The sequence below is a fragment of the Carassius gibelio genome, chromosome B5, assembly GCF_023724105.1.
Source record: "Carassius gibelio isolate Cgi1373 ecotype wild population from Czech Republic chromosome B5, carGib1.2-hapl.c, whole genome shotgun sequence".
In the NCBI taxonomy this organism is placed as follows: Eukaryota; Metazoa; Chordata; class Actinopteri; order Cypriniformes; family Cyprinidae; genus Carassius; species Carassius gibelio.
The window spans coordinates 19637073-19650591 of NC_068400.1; positions in this window are offsets into that span (position 1 = coordinate 19637073).

The window sequence follows — 13519 nt, forward strand, 5'->3', positions numbered from 1 at the left end:
AAAGAGATGTTCTTTAAAAAAGTTAACACTCGTCCACGCCCCCCCTGAATTGTTTCATTCTATCACGCCCCCACAAATCTACGTCAGTATGTGGGAAGATTTGCATAAAGCCGCACAGATGTTCACTCAAAGAAAGAAGGCGTACCTTTCATTCTCATTGTTGTATTTTTGTAGCCGTGGTCATGTCGTATAGATGCTGTGTGTTTCACTGTGAAAGCAAAATTATTTTCTTTGGCCTTCCAAAAGAGGATGATATCTGCTTTGTCATGCCTGGAGCTGATCCATGCTGGTTGCTGAGGAAATACGTAAACTTTGTGCTGTGGATCGCCGAATCAGCATTCAGCCTGGGATCATCACATGTGGTTGCTGCAAGACCAAGGTACGTTCCTTCATAGAATCCGCCTGCCACACCGTTCTCAAGCCAGCCTCTGCTCATTCAAGCCAACCGCGGCTCACTTTAGGCCTCTGGCCTCTGCTCACTCAAGGCAGCGGTGTATAACGTTGTTCCGTTGTGAAAGCGAAACTACTTTGTTTTTGCCTTCCAAAAGAAAACATGACTAGAAATCATGTTTATATCATGTTTATAATGGGTTTAATGTTTTGGTGTCATCACTCTGGCTGGACAAGGCTTCACAATATGTTAAGAGGCGTAACATTTCCATCTTACACTTGAGGCATTCGGCCAATCACAATGCGCTGGATAGCTGGCCAATCACACACCTCGCTTTTCAGACTGATGAGCCTTGTCAAAATCAACACGTTTCAGAAGGCGGGACATAGAGGAGAAATAATAATGGACAGTATGTGTAAAATAATGTGTTTTTTTTTAACCTTAAACCGCATAAACATATTTCATTACACCAAATACACAAAATAATGTTCTTTTTAGCAGCATCATATGACTCCTTTAACATATGTAATGAAATGGATAGTTCTAAACCATGATTAAGATTGGTTGAGTCACGCTCGAAGCCACTGTCCGCTCTGTGTCGTGCCTAACAATGGCCCTTAGCTGTTCTACAAACCATGGCTTCTTGAGGTGTATTGCTTTAATATGTAATATATTATACCCGCTGTGAAAAAAAACAGTGAAAAAAATAATAGCCACTGTAGTTTGTCGCTTTTTGCTAAACTGCATCTGGAGTTTTTTTTTGTTATATATATAATGGCTAATGTTAATGAATCATTAATGCTAAGACTTACTATTTTACACAAGGCAATATATATCAGTTGAACAGATTTAATGAAAATATATGTGACATCTGTACACTGTTAAGAACTTTTAGACATGAAAAAAATCTCAATAATGACCTTTCAGTTTTAGTTGGTGTCATACAAATATGTCTTAGTGAAAAGAAGAAGAAGAAGAAGAAAAAGAAAAAGAAGAAGAAATGATGAGTGTCCCATTAAAACTGACTTTCCTTTTCATTAACAATATACTACAGCTGTGTAATAATCCTGGGAGGGTAAGCTTTTTTGACCTCAGTGGGCCAACAAATCACCTATACCCTCCACCTCTCAGTCCTACATCTGACGATGGCTTAATAGTGTTGAGGGTATCAAAGCCTCTTTCACTAATGGCTCAGACAGAGGCTGATAAAATGCACAGTGGTGTCCCATGTGTCCTAAACCAACCCTAGTTGTTCACTTTCTTCCGCAGATCAACTAATACAGTTTATTACTATAATATATTACACACTTAATACTACTTACCAGAGTAAGTGCATTAGCATCTGATCAGTTCCCGTCTGTGTTTGTTAGCACATCACCTCTCCTCGCTGACATGCACAGGATCAGTGTGGTCACCAATGAATATGCATTGTATACAAGAATATACAATACAGCTTATGTATTAAGAATCCTAATTATGGCTGCTAGAACAAAGCAATGGACCATAATGTGATGTAACCACTCAAACAATAACAAAATGATTTCTCCCCCATTAGATTGATAATCTTAAAGCGGAAAAATGAATAAATACATCTATGCAAATGCATTCCAACAGCGGCCAGCTGAATTTCATTTCATGAGCAGTAAATGTTGATGCAAATTATATTATATACTGCATGCCATACATTCTTTGAAAGGCTATGTAGACACCAGATAAGAAACCCCAAAATTTAAATTCTAAATCTTTCACGTTGTAATTTCGTCTTTGGAATGTTATGGTTATGATCTGTTCTGGTTTGGTTTTCTGTGATTCCATTTCTCCTGCCTTGTTTGTTTCTATAGTTTTTGATTAATTTGCTCATTAATCATTATAAGTTAACTCCATCCACCTGTTTTCCACTCATCAGCTGCCTTATTTAAATGACTTCTTTCTTTTCAGTATATTTTTTACTTAATAAAGAGTTTGGAGAACTATTACCCTGTGCCCCTGGATCTCCTGCATCTCCAGCCAGCCCTAAATCTCCTGCGTCTCCGCTGGTTCCACCCAGCCCTGAAACTGCGTTTCCACTGGTTCTGCTGTGTTCATGTCCTCCTGTGTTCAGACCCAGCCTCCTACTCCCTCCTCCTCTGTACCAGCCAGTCAGTCCATCAGCCCAGTCTCTGCTTCTTCAGAAATGCCCCTCAGCTCACTCTCAGCATGCCATATCCGGTGGGTCAGTTGTGTTTCAGTACTTCCTGTCACCAGTTACCTCGGGGTTAGAGGATCCCCTGTCTCCGCCTCCAGCCTTCGAGATCCGGACTCCACCTCAGCCCTACAACCCATAAGCTCCACCTTGGCTCCTGGCTCCCTCATCTTTACCATGGATCGTCATCCCACCAGCTCCACCGGGCTACCTCATCTTTCTGGCTCCAACTTGGTCAGTTGTCAAACATCTGCTGCCTAGGGACTCCACTCCTCTGGCTTCACCTCATCACTCAATCCCTCTGGCTCTGTCAGGCTCCTCCTTTCCTCCAACTTCGCCTCCATCCTCAGTTGCTTCGGCTCCACAGCGGTCTTCCAGTGCCCCGCCTCAGTCGCCTCAGCCTTCAGCTTCGCCTTGGCCCTCCAGATCCTCAGTTTCACCCTGACTCTCCGTCTGCTCGGCTCCATCCTGGACTACTCATCCATTGGCTCAGTGTCCATCAGTCAGTCCCTAGTGTTGTTGGCCCATTCTCTACCATGAATCCTCAAGCCGTCGACTCCACCATGGGCCCCTATACTGGCGTGCCTCTGGATTCCCATATGTCTCCTCCTGCAGTAGGCTCTTCCCTGGCTCCTCCCTCCATCCACTCCCCACTGGCCCTATGGATAATGTTCCCTTTCCTTTGCCTACCCTTTGCCTGCCCCACGCCCGCCTCCTGAACCCCCACCCTCCCTCATCTGGATTTTTTGTTGGCACGACGATGTGCCATTCCGAGAGGAGGCAAACTGTTATGATTATGATCTGTTCTGGTTTAGGCTTCTGTGATTCCCTTTCTCCTGCCTTGTTTCTATGGTTTTTGATTAATTTGCTCATTAGTCATTATTAGTTAAATCCCTCCACCTGTTTTCCATTCGTCAGCTGCCTGATTTAAGTCTTCTTTCTGTTCAGTATTTTGTCGATTATAGTTAATGTTTGATGTCACGACTACCCTGAATTATATATTTTATGTGGATTATTATATAAAATACTTTTTCTTTGTGGATTATCCTCTCCTTCCGCCATAGCATAGAAATGGTGTTCATATTTTTTTTCATATGTATTATTTCTTTTTTATTTTATTCATATTTTTTCTTTCGCTTTTTTGAATTCTGAACAAACGGATTCATGAGCATTGAGGGGTGACAATTATCAGTGAAAAAATAAATTTTATTTAAACTATTTACACACATTTTCAAATTTCTTTTTTTTACAAAACTTTACACACAAATCAAAGAATTGCATATGCAAAATGGCTAAAATCTCTTGCAAAACGAAGCACTGCATTCAAAATATCACAAACATATTTAAAAAATCAAACATCTGCAAATACCTAGTATAAAATACCTATTTTAAAGTATCGCTTGCTTGTATAAACTATTGTGATAACATTTGAAAGTTTTGCACACATTGTTTTGAGAAACTTATATTCATGATTTTTTGTATGAAATAAATGAAAATGTCAAATCGATTGAGAAAATTTGTAAAACAGAAGCCTTTGGTGACTAAGAATTTAGTCACTCAGTCTTGTCCAAATAATATTTACTTTGGAGTCCATGCTGAGGTTGCTGTATGTCTTGGGGAACATTCATGTCATCTCACTCTCCTCTGCCGCTGCTTTAGCCTTACTAATCACATCCAGTAACATACCAGGTGACTCCTCTTTCATGGTCGTGTAATTGCATCTGCAGAATGCTGCTCTGATCTGTGCTAAGCCTCAGGCCTAAATCCTCCTCAGCCTGTCTATATATACTTGCTGTGGGCCCACATTGGACGCTTGGTGCTCCTCTGGGCTAAAGGTCTTGGCCTAGTGTCTAAGAGGGTATTTCCCCTCCTTCTTCCTTTCCAGATTCTTCCTTCACTTTATTTTACCTCTATACTTATTCCAGCATAATAATTAAATAAATATATAAGCTTAAGCACCATTTTATCTTTACAAGCTCTGAATAATAATGTACAGTATGTGTAAAATAATGTGGTTTTTTTTAACCTTAAACCGCATAAACATATTTCATTACACCAAATACACAAAATAATGTTCTTTTTAGCGGCATCATATGTCTCCTTTAACATATGTAATGAAATGGATAGTTCCAAACCATGATTAAGATTGGTTGAGTCACGCTCGAAGCCACTGTCCGCTCTGTGTCGTGCCTAACAATGGCCCTTAGCTGTTCTACAAACCATGGCTTCTTGAGGTGTATTGCTTTAATATGTAATATATTATACCCGCTGTGAAAAAAACAGTGAAAAAAATAATAGCCACTGTAGTTTGTCGCTTTTTGCTAAACTGCATCTTGAGTTTTTTTTTTATATATATAATGGCTAATGTTAATGAATCATTAATGCTAAGACTTACTATTTTACACAAGGCAATATATATCAGTTGAACAGATTTAATGAAAATATATGTGACATCTGTACACTGTTAAGAACTTTTAGACATGAAAAAAATCTCAATAATGACCTTTCAGTTTTAGTTGGTGTCATACAAATATGTCTTAGTGAAAAGAAGAAGAAGAAGAAGAAGAAGAAGAAGAAAAAGAAAAAGAAGAAGAAGAAGAAATGATGAGTGTCCCATTAAAACTGACTTTCCTTTTCATTAACAATATACTACAGCTGTGTAATAATCCTGGGAGGATAAGCTTTTTTGACCTCAGTGGGCCAACAAATCACCTATACCCTCCACCTCTCAGTCCTACATCTGACGATGGCTTAATAGTGTTGAGGGTATCAAAGCCTCTTTCACTAATGGCTCAGACAGAGGCTGATAAAATGCACAGTGGTGTCCCATGTGTCCTAAACCAACCCTAGTTGTTCACTTTCTTCCGCAGATCAACTAATACAGTTTATTACTATAATACATTACACACTTAATACTACTTACCAGAGTAAGTGCATTAGCATCTGATCAGTTCCCGTCTATGTTTGTTAGCACATCACCTCTCCTCGCTGACATGCACAGGATCAGTGTGGTCACCAATGAATATGCATTGTATACAAGAATATACAATACAGCTTATGTATTAAGAATCCTAATTATGGCTGCTAGAACAAAGCAATGGACCATAATGTGATGTAACCACTCAAACAATAACAAAATGATTTCTCCCCCATTAGATTGATAATCTTAAAGCGGAAAAATGAATAAATACATCTATGCAAATGCATTCCAACAGCGGCCAGCTGAATTTCATTTCATGAGCAGTAAATGTTGATGCAAATTATATTATATACTGCATGCCATACATTCTTTGAAAGGCTATGTAGACACCAGATAAGGAACCCCAAAATTTAAATTCTAAATCTTTCACGTTGTAATTTCGTCTTTGGAATGTTATGGTTATGATCTGTTCTGGTTTGGTTTTCTGTGATTCCATTTCTCCTGCCTTGTTTGTTTCTATAGTTTTTGATTAATTTGCTCATTAATCATTATAAGTTAACTCCATCCACCTGTTTTCCACTCATCAGCTGCCTTATTTAAATGACTTCTTTCTCTTCAGTATATTTTTTACTTAATAAAGAGTTTGGAGAACTATTACCCTGTGTCCCTGGATCTCCTGCATCTCCAGCCAGCCCTAAATCTCCTGCGTCTCCGCTGGTTCCACCCAGCCCTGAAACTGCGTTTCCACTGGTTCTGCTGTGTTCATATCCTCCTGTGTCAAGACCCAGCCTCCTACTCCCTCCTCCTCTGTACCAGCCAGTCAGTCCATCAGCCCAGTCTCTGCTTCTTCAAAAATGCCCCTCAGCTCACTCTCAGCATGCCATATCTGGTGGGTCAGTTGTGTTTCAGTACTTCCTGTCACCAGTTACCTCGGGGTTAGAGGATCCCCTGTCTCCGCCTCCAGCCTTCGAGATCCGGACTCCACCTCAGCCCTACAACCCATCAGCTCCACCTTGGCTCCTGGCTCCCTCATCTTTACCATGGATCGTCATCCCACCAGCTCCACCGGGCTACCTCATCTTTCTGGCTCCAACTTGGTCAGTTGTCAAACATCTGCTGCCTAGGGACTCCACTCCTCTGGCTTCACCTCATCACTCATCACTCGCTTGGTGCTCCTCTGGGCTAAAGGTCTTGGCCTAGTGTCTAAGAGGGTATTTCTCCTCCTTCTTCCTTTCCAGATTCTTCCTTCACTTTATTTTACCTCTATACTTATTCCAGCATAATAATTAAATAAATATATAAGCTTAAGCACCATTTTATCTTTACAAGCTCTGAATAATAAACTCAAAGTCCTTTACTGGACATGATAATGCAGAGCTGGTCACTCATATCATTACAAAATTAAGTGTGTAATGATAAAATGAGGGATGGCATTAGCACACAGCAACTAGGCTGGCATTAGCACACAGCAACTATTATTAAATCTCAAGAAAATAGAAACAAAATTTGTTTCCAAATGACTCTGTGAACTCTGCTTATTATTAGTGTAGGAGTCAAGCAGTATTTTGAAATAAAAAGTTTGGGTTGGTTTTGGGTTTGTAGAGCTATGCCCACATTGTTCATGCCAAACACACACACCACAGCTTCATTAAATTTCCTCAGCTTCCCAGGACAGAGCTGGTCATTGGCAGGTCAATTCAAGGCTTCCAAGGCTTATATAAACGGCCATTATTATTGTTATATCTGGCCCTTACCATGATACCTTGAAGAAGACTATGTGCACAACTGCACCAGGCCTTGCCTAAGAAGCTGTTAAGCTTATGTCAAAATAAGTAATTTATAAGCTTTAAAACGGCACCGTATTTAGAGTAGCGTCACTATTGCTCTTGATCACACTTAGGATAAAATTTTTTTTATTTTATTTTTCCATTTAGAGACCAAAAAAAACAAACAAACGGTGAGTTAGTATTGTAAACATCTAACAACCACAGAAAACCAGTTTTAGGTTAGGTTTAGGTATTGGGTAAGATTAGGGATGTAGAATGGGGTCAAGTAGAATAAGGCATCGATATGTTCTTAATTAGCACGAATACATGGCCAATATTCTAGTAATATGCATGCTAATAAGCAACTAATATGTGTTACCTGTTTTAAAGTATTACCCAAAAGAATTCACTCTATGTACTTTCTACTTTCAGGCCTATATTTATTTGGCTTAAAACCACCCCTTAAAGATGATGTTTGTCTACCTACACTTTTGAGTGCAAAGACCACATATCAAAACCCAAACATCAATCAACGCATAGAATCAAGTCTACAGATTTTTTTCCCTCCAGATAATGTTAGACTTTGATGCATTTAATTAAAATATGGAAAAAAGATGTATCAACTTTGTATCAATCCAGAAAGGTGTAAATGTGGTGTTTTATAATATGCATTGCAGCAAGAAAATTTAAACTTAAAAATGTATTTGTGGCCATGTTTTATATTTGGCTATTGATTTTGTTTTGGAATCATGAAAATATTAATTTAGTTTCAGTTTTTAACAGTTTTTATTTCTGATAACAAAATGTTTCTATTTAGCTTTCATTTTAGTTTTTGTTACAAATACAACACTGCACTGAATACCTAAGCAACTCTATTGACAATTGTCCATAGGCAGATATAAAAATTTAGATAAAGGGACAGTCCTTCTGGAGCAACCAATGGATGGTGTTTTATACCTCACTCCTTGTGACAGTCAAACTAGTAACCATTGCCCTTCTGATGATCAGTCCTGAGTGTTAACTACTACCAGACAGACTGCAGTTCACACATGTGTTCATGCAGTTCATAGAAAAATACCACCTGATCATGGTCAGAAGTCTGAAGTGTAGTTTTACACCCTGAAATATATGTTAAATGGTTTTGGGTCATGTCTAAGAAGAGTAAAATAATGAAGAGCTTTTGTCTGCATTGTGGTAACTCATCTTAATCCCAGTAGGTCAAAAGACTTCTCTGACACTACCATAACCAGTTTTATTTATTTAGGTGCATGGCACCATTCCAGTGCTCTGATAATAGGTCACTCATCATGTGATTGTCATTGCATTTGAGATTTGTTTTTAGAATCTGCGGTGATCAACATTATTTCAAAAAGCATCTTTCGTGTGCAATTTAAGCAATGTGCTAATACTTCTCAAGTGTCACGGTTGGTAGAACCGTCGTATCTATTGACCACTATGTGGGTGAAGTTATGTGTGTCTCTCGTCTGCACTGATCGTTTCATTTGGGCGTCTCTGTTAATAGAGCATGGGAAACTACGTCACTGCGCATTGCATTTTGGGTAGTCGCGGCCATGTTTGGGGACACGCTCATCAGTAAAAGTGAAAGTGAAAGTGACATGACATACAGATCAAGTGTAAGATTACATATAAAGAAAAACTCAACTTGGAAGCAAAGACAATCAACGAACTCAATCTGGACGAACACAAAGAGTGGTCGGATAATCTTAAAGAGCTGCCGCTCGTAACCTTCTCCAATGTGTTTTCCTACCCTGTTTGTAGTGTCAGAGCGTACACCTCTGATCAGTTTAAAAATGATAAATCTCTCGAGTCTCACCTGTAATTTACAAATGGATGGGTGCAGGACCTTCAGATTTTCCGCGTCAACGAGCGGAAAACTGTTGTCTGCACAAAGGTCTTGAATTAATAAATTTTAACAATTGTCTTTCTATGTACCTTTTTCACTTATTACATTATCTATGTTCTTGATACTTGAAGTGCACTGAACGTATAAATTAAATAATCTTCCTTTTTTTAAATTTTTACTGCCCTACCTGTGGTCTTGATACTTGTTTACCTAATTACCTTTTATGTGTTACACTGTCCCTTTACTTTTTAATATGCGTTATTGTAAACCGTACAAATTAACCTCAGTGTGTTATGATGCACAAATAAAGAAATACAGAATTGATACATTTTGCCGTTTCTTACTGTAACAGGTGGTATGCAATATGCATAACACTGATAATGCAGGAGATGTGGTTAATGCATAGGTAACATTTAATGTAAGTCTGTCAAATTGATTAATCACATCCAAAAAAGTTGTTTATATAACGTACATTTCTGTATGTATGTATATATATATATATATATATATATATATATATATATATATATATATATATATATATATATATATATATATATATATATGCACATACATACGTGTGTATTTATCAGAAATATTTACATGTGTGTATACAGTATATACAGGTTAATACCTCTTATGTATACACAGACATGTATGCATATACACACACACACACACACACACACACACACACACACACACACACACACACACACAGACACACACACTTAAATATACACAGAACACAAACATTGATAAACACAAACTTAGATTTTTGATGTGATTCATTGTGATCAAATAATTTAACCATAGTTTATGGTTTCATGACAACGCTGGGGCACATACTGTATTAGTCAGTGCACAGCATACAGTCACTATATCTTGTCCAGGAACGTCATGTCTTCACCTTGACATGGGAGTACCATGCTGACTGGTACAATTCCATTTAGTATGGTGTACTTTGTGCGTACACATCCAATCACCCTCTCCACATTAACCCTGAGGTGAGCTAACTGGCGTGTTTCCTCTTGTGTCCTCTTTCACTTCACAAACAAGCCCAACACTGTCTCTGATGTTAAATCCACGATCTGCCAACACACATAACAAAGAATAAACCAGACCAAAGGGACAATCCTTCTTTTCCTTCTTACTGCTGCTAACCAAGCCATGTGACGCCGCTTTGTTAACTCGGAGACCTGAGATCAAGGTGCGGTTTTCCAGGCGGGAAAGCTGAAAAATCGCACTCCATTCAAAATTATTTTTCCAGGCTGGTTATGAGTACGAGTATGGCAGTTAATTACACAACAAGCTTTTACCATTGTAACTGATTTTTTAGCTGTAGAGAGCAAACAAGACAGTCTATTATCAATCCAATACAATACATACAGCAGCGTCCGTGTCCCACAGTCCCAGAATGCATTGCGTTGCTGACGTCATGTTCCCAGACTCTATTGTTAATCAGCTACAGCTGCCACTCATTACCTGCTCCCTATTTATTGCCCTGTCTTTCGTCTTGTGTTTGTCAGATCGTTGTTTGAAGCTCTCTGTATACATGCCTGGTTTCTCGTCCTTGTTTCTGCCTGTTCTTTGCTTCGCTGGATCGCAGCACTTCTAGAACCCCATCCACTCACCTCTCCATTGGATCACTCATCTTAGTTCCTGCGTCACGCTGTCCAATTCCACCTCAACTTCCTGGCCACCCTTGCTTGACTTTATCTCTCTCCATCCTGTTGTCTTGCAGGTTGTCCTCTGATCATTTGTTTATCTATTCATTAAATTTACTTACACTTGCATTTGATTACACTCACTGGCCACTATATTAGGTACACCTTGCTAGTATCGGGTTGGACCCCCTTTTGCCTTCAGAACTCCCTTAACTCTTTGTGGCATAGATTCAACAAGGTGTTGGAAACATTCCTCAGAGATTTTGGTCCATATTGACATGATAGCATCACGCAGTTGTTGCAGAGGTGTTGACTGCACATCCGTGAGGTAAATCTCCTGTTCCACCACATCCCAAAGCTGCACTATTGGATTAAGATCTGGTGACTGTGGAGGCCATTTGAGTAAAGTTAACTTATTGTCATGTTTAAGAAACCAGTCTGAGATGAGCCTTCAGAAGATGGGTACACTGTAGCCATAAAGGGATGGACATGGTCATCACCAATACTCAGGTAGGCTGTGGTATTTAAATGATGCTCAATTGTTGTAAGGGGCCCAAAGTGTGGCAAGAAAATATACCCCACACCATAACATCACCACCAGCAGCCTGAACCGTTGAGACAAGGCAGGATGGATTCATGCTCTCATGTTATTTACGCCAAATTCTGACCCTACCATCTGAATGTTGCAGCAGATATCAAGACTCATCAGACCAGGCAACAATTTTCCAATCTTCTATTGTCCAATTTTGGTGAGCCTGTGCAAATTAAAGCCTCCGTTTCTGACAGGAGTAGCACCCTGTGTGGTCTTCTGCTGCTGTAGCCCATCTGCTTCAGGGTTTGATGTGTTGTGCATTCAGAGATGGTATTCTACATACCTTGGTTGTAATGAGTGATTATTTGAGTAGCTATTGCCTTTCTATCATCTCTAACCAGTCTGTCTATTCTCTTCTGAGCTCTGACATCATGTTTGTCCAGACAGCTGCTGCTCACTGGATATTTTCCTTTTTTTTTTTTTTTTTCAGACCATTCTCTGCAAACCTTAGAGACTGTTGAGCGTGAAAACCCAATAGATCAACAGTTTCTGAAATACTCAAACCAGCCCGTCTGGTACCAACAACCATTCCATGTTCAAAGTCACTTGAATCCCCTTTCTTAGCCATTCTGATGCTTTGTTTGAACTTCAGCAAGTCATCTTCACCACATCTAGATGCCTAAATGCATTGAGTTTCTGTCATGTGATTAGCAATTTGTGCTACCAAGCAATTGAACAGGTGTACCTAATAAAGTGGCCAGTGAGTGTATTGTTCTACATATTTTTATGGTATACTTAAAAACAACGATAAGCTTATGTTTTAACCCTTATGTGTTGTTGGGAACGTTTTCGTCCACTAGAGGGTAAAGTTGAGTCTTATTTTGGCCACAACTTTCTTTGTGTTTCAGCAAATGGAATGATTTGTGGTGACAAATCTTATTTTGACACATATTTTGGGAAAATGCTTTGAAAATTAAAAAAAAAAAAAAAAAAAAAAAAATACACTGTGGGCAAATTCATTCCCCTTTCATTATGTTCGTGAATGAAAACATCAACTAAATAAAACTGCTGTAAAAATTTATCAGATAAATGTTTTTTTTCTAAAATTGTTTTGTATAAATCTATTAACCAACCTCAGTCCTGATCAAAACTACCAAATGTTTAAAAAAACCTCTTTAATTAAAAGTTATTTACCAATTAGGTTCATAATTTATATCACTGATTTAGGGGAAAAAATACACAAAATGACTTATTTTCAATATAAAAAGTAATTCTGGATTGGATATTTGTTTTACCTTTTATCACAGTCTTGGGCATGTCAAAGATTAGTAACAACATTGGCTCTGATGCATTGTTAGTTTTTGTGCAGCGTTAGATTAAATTTTTTTTCTTCCTCATTTATTGTTTATGGCTGTTTTTGCCCCATAGACTTCCATTATAATGGCATTTTTTGATTGCAAAGCCATGACACCATATAATCATGCATTCTTGATGGTTGGTGGTTTTCCCTGTTGGGAAGAAGTAAAATTTATAATTTTTTACAGCTGATCACTAGGTGGGACCATTAACCCTTTAGATAGGCCTGTGCAACAAAAAAAAAGAAGCTTATTTTCTGGCTTGTATATGGAGTTATATGGAGTATAACAGCAAATTATAGTGTGTGTGTGTGAGATTCTTGATTGTTAATGGTTTTCCCTGTAGAGAAGAGGTACATTTTTTTTTTTTTTTTTTTTTTCTTAACCATTGATCACTATGTGGAACCATTAACCCTTTAGATAGGCCTGTGCAAAAAAAAAAAGCTTAGTTTCTGGCTTGTATATGGATTTCTATGGAGTATAACAGCAAATTATAGTGTGTGTGTATGTGTGTGTGTGTGTGTGTGTGTGTGAGAGAGAGAGAGAGAGAGAGAGAGAGAGACCTCTGCACACTTACCTTGATGTATCTGAAAATAATCTAAATATGCACCTCAGCTCTCAGAACTACACGGAGTAAACAAAAACAAAGTAAGTGTATTTATGCACCTGCTGTCTTTTGATGGTGACAAGTACAGACCAAACAAAAATAAATGGATTCAAACACTTCCATGACATCCTGCTGGTAATTTGCTGGTGAGAAGAGCAGCTAGCAACATAAGAAAGGGCTTGACTTGTATCAGAGTTTTAGAAATGATTATGCAGCTTGACACTTCCAGCGAGCT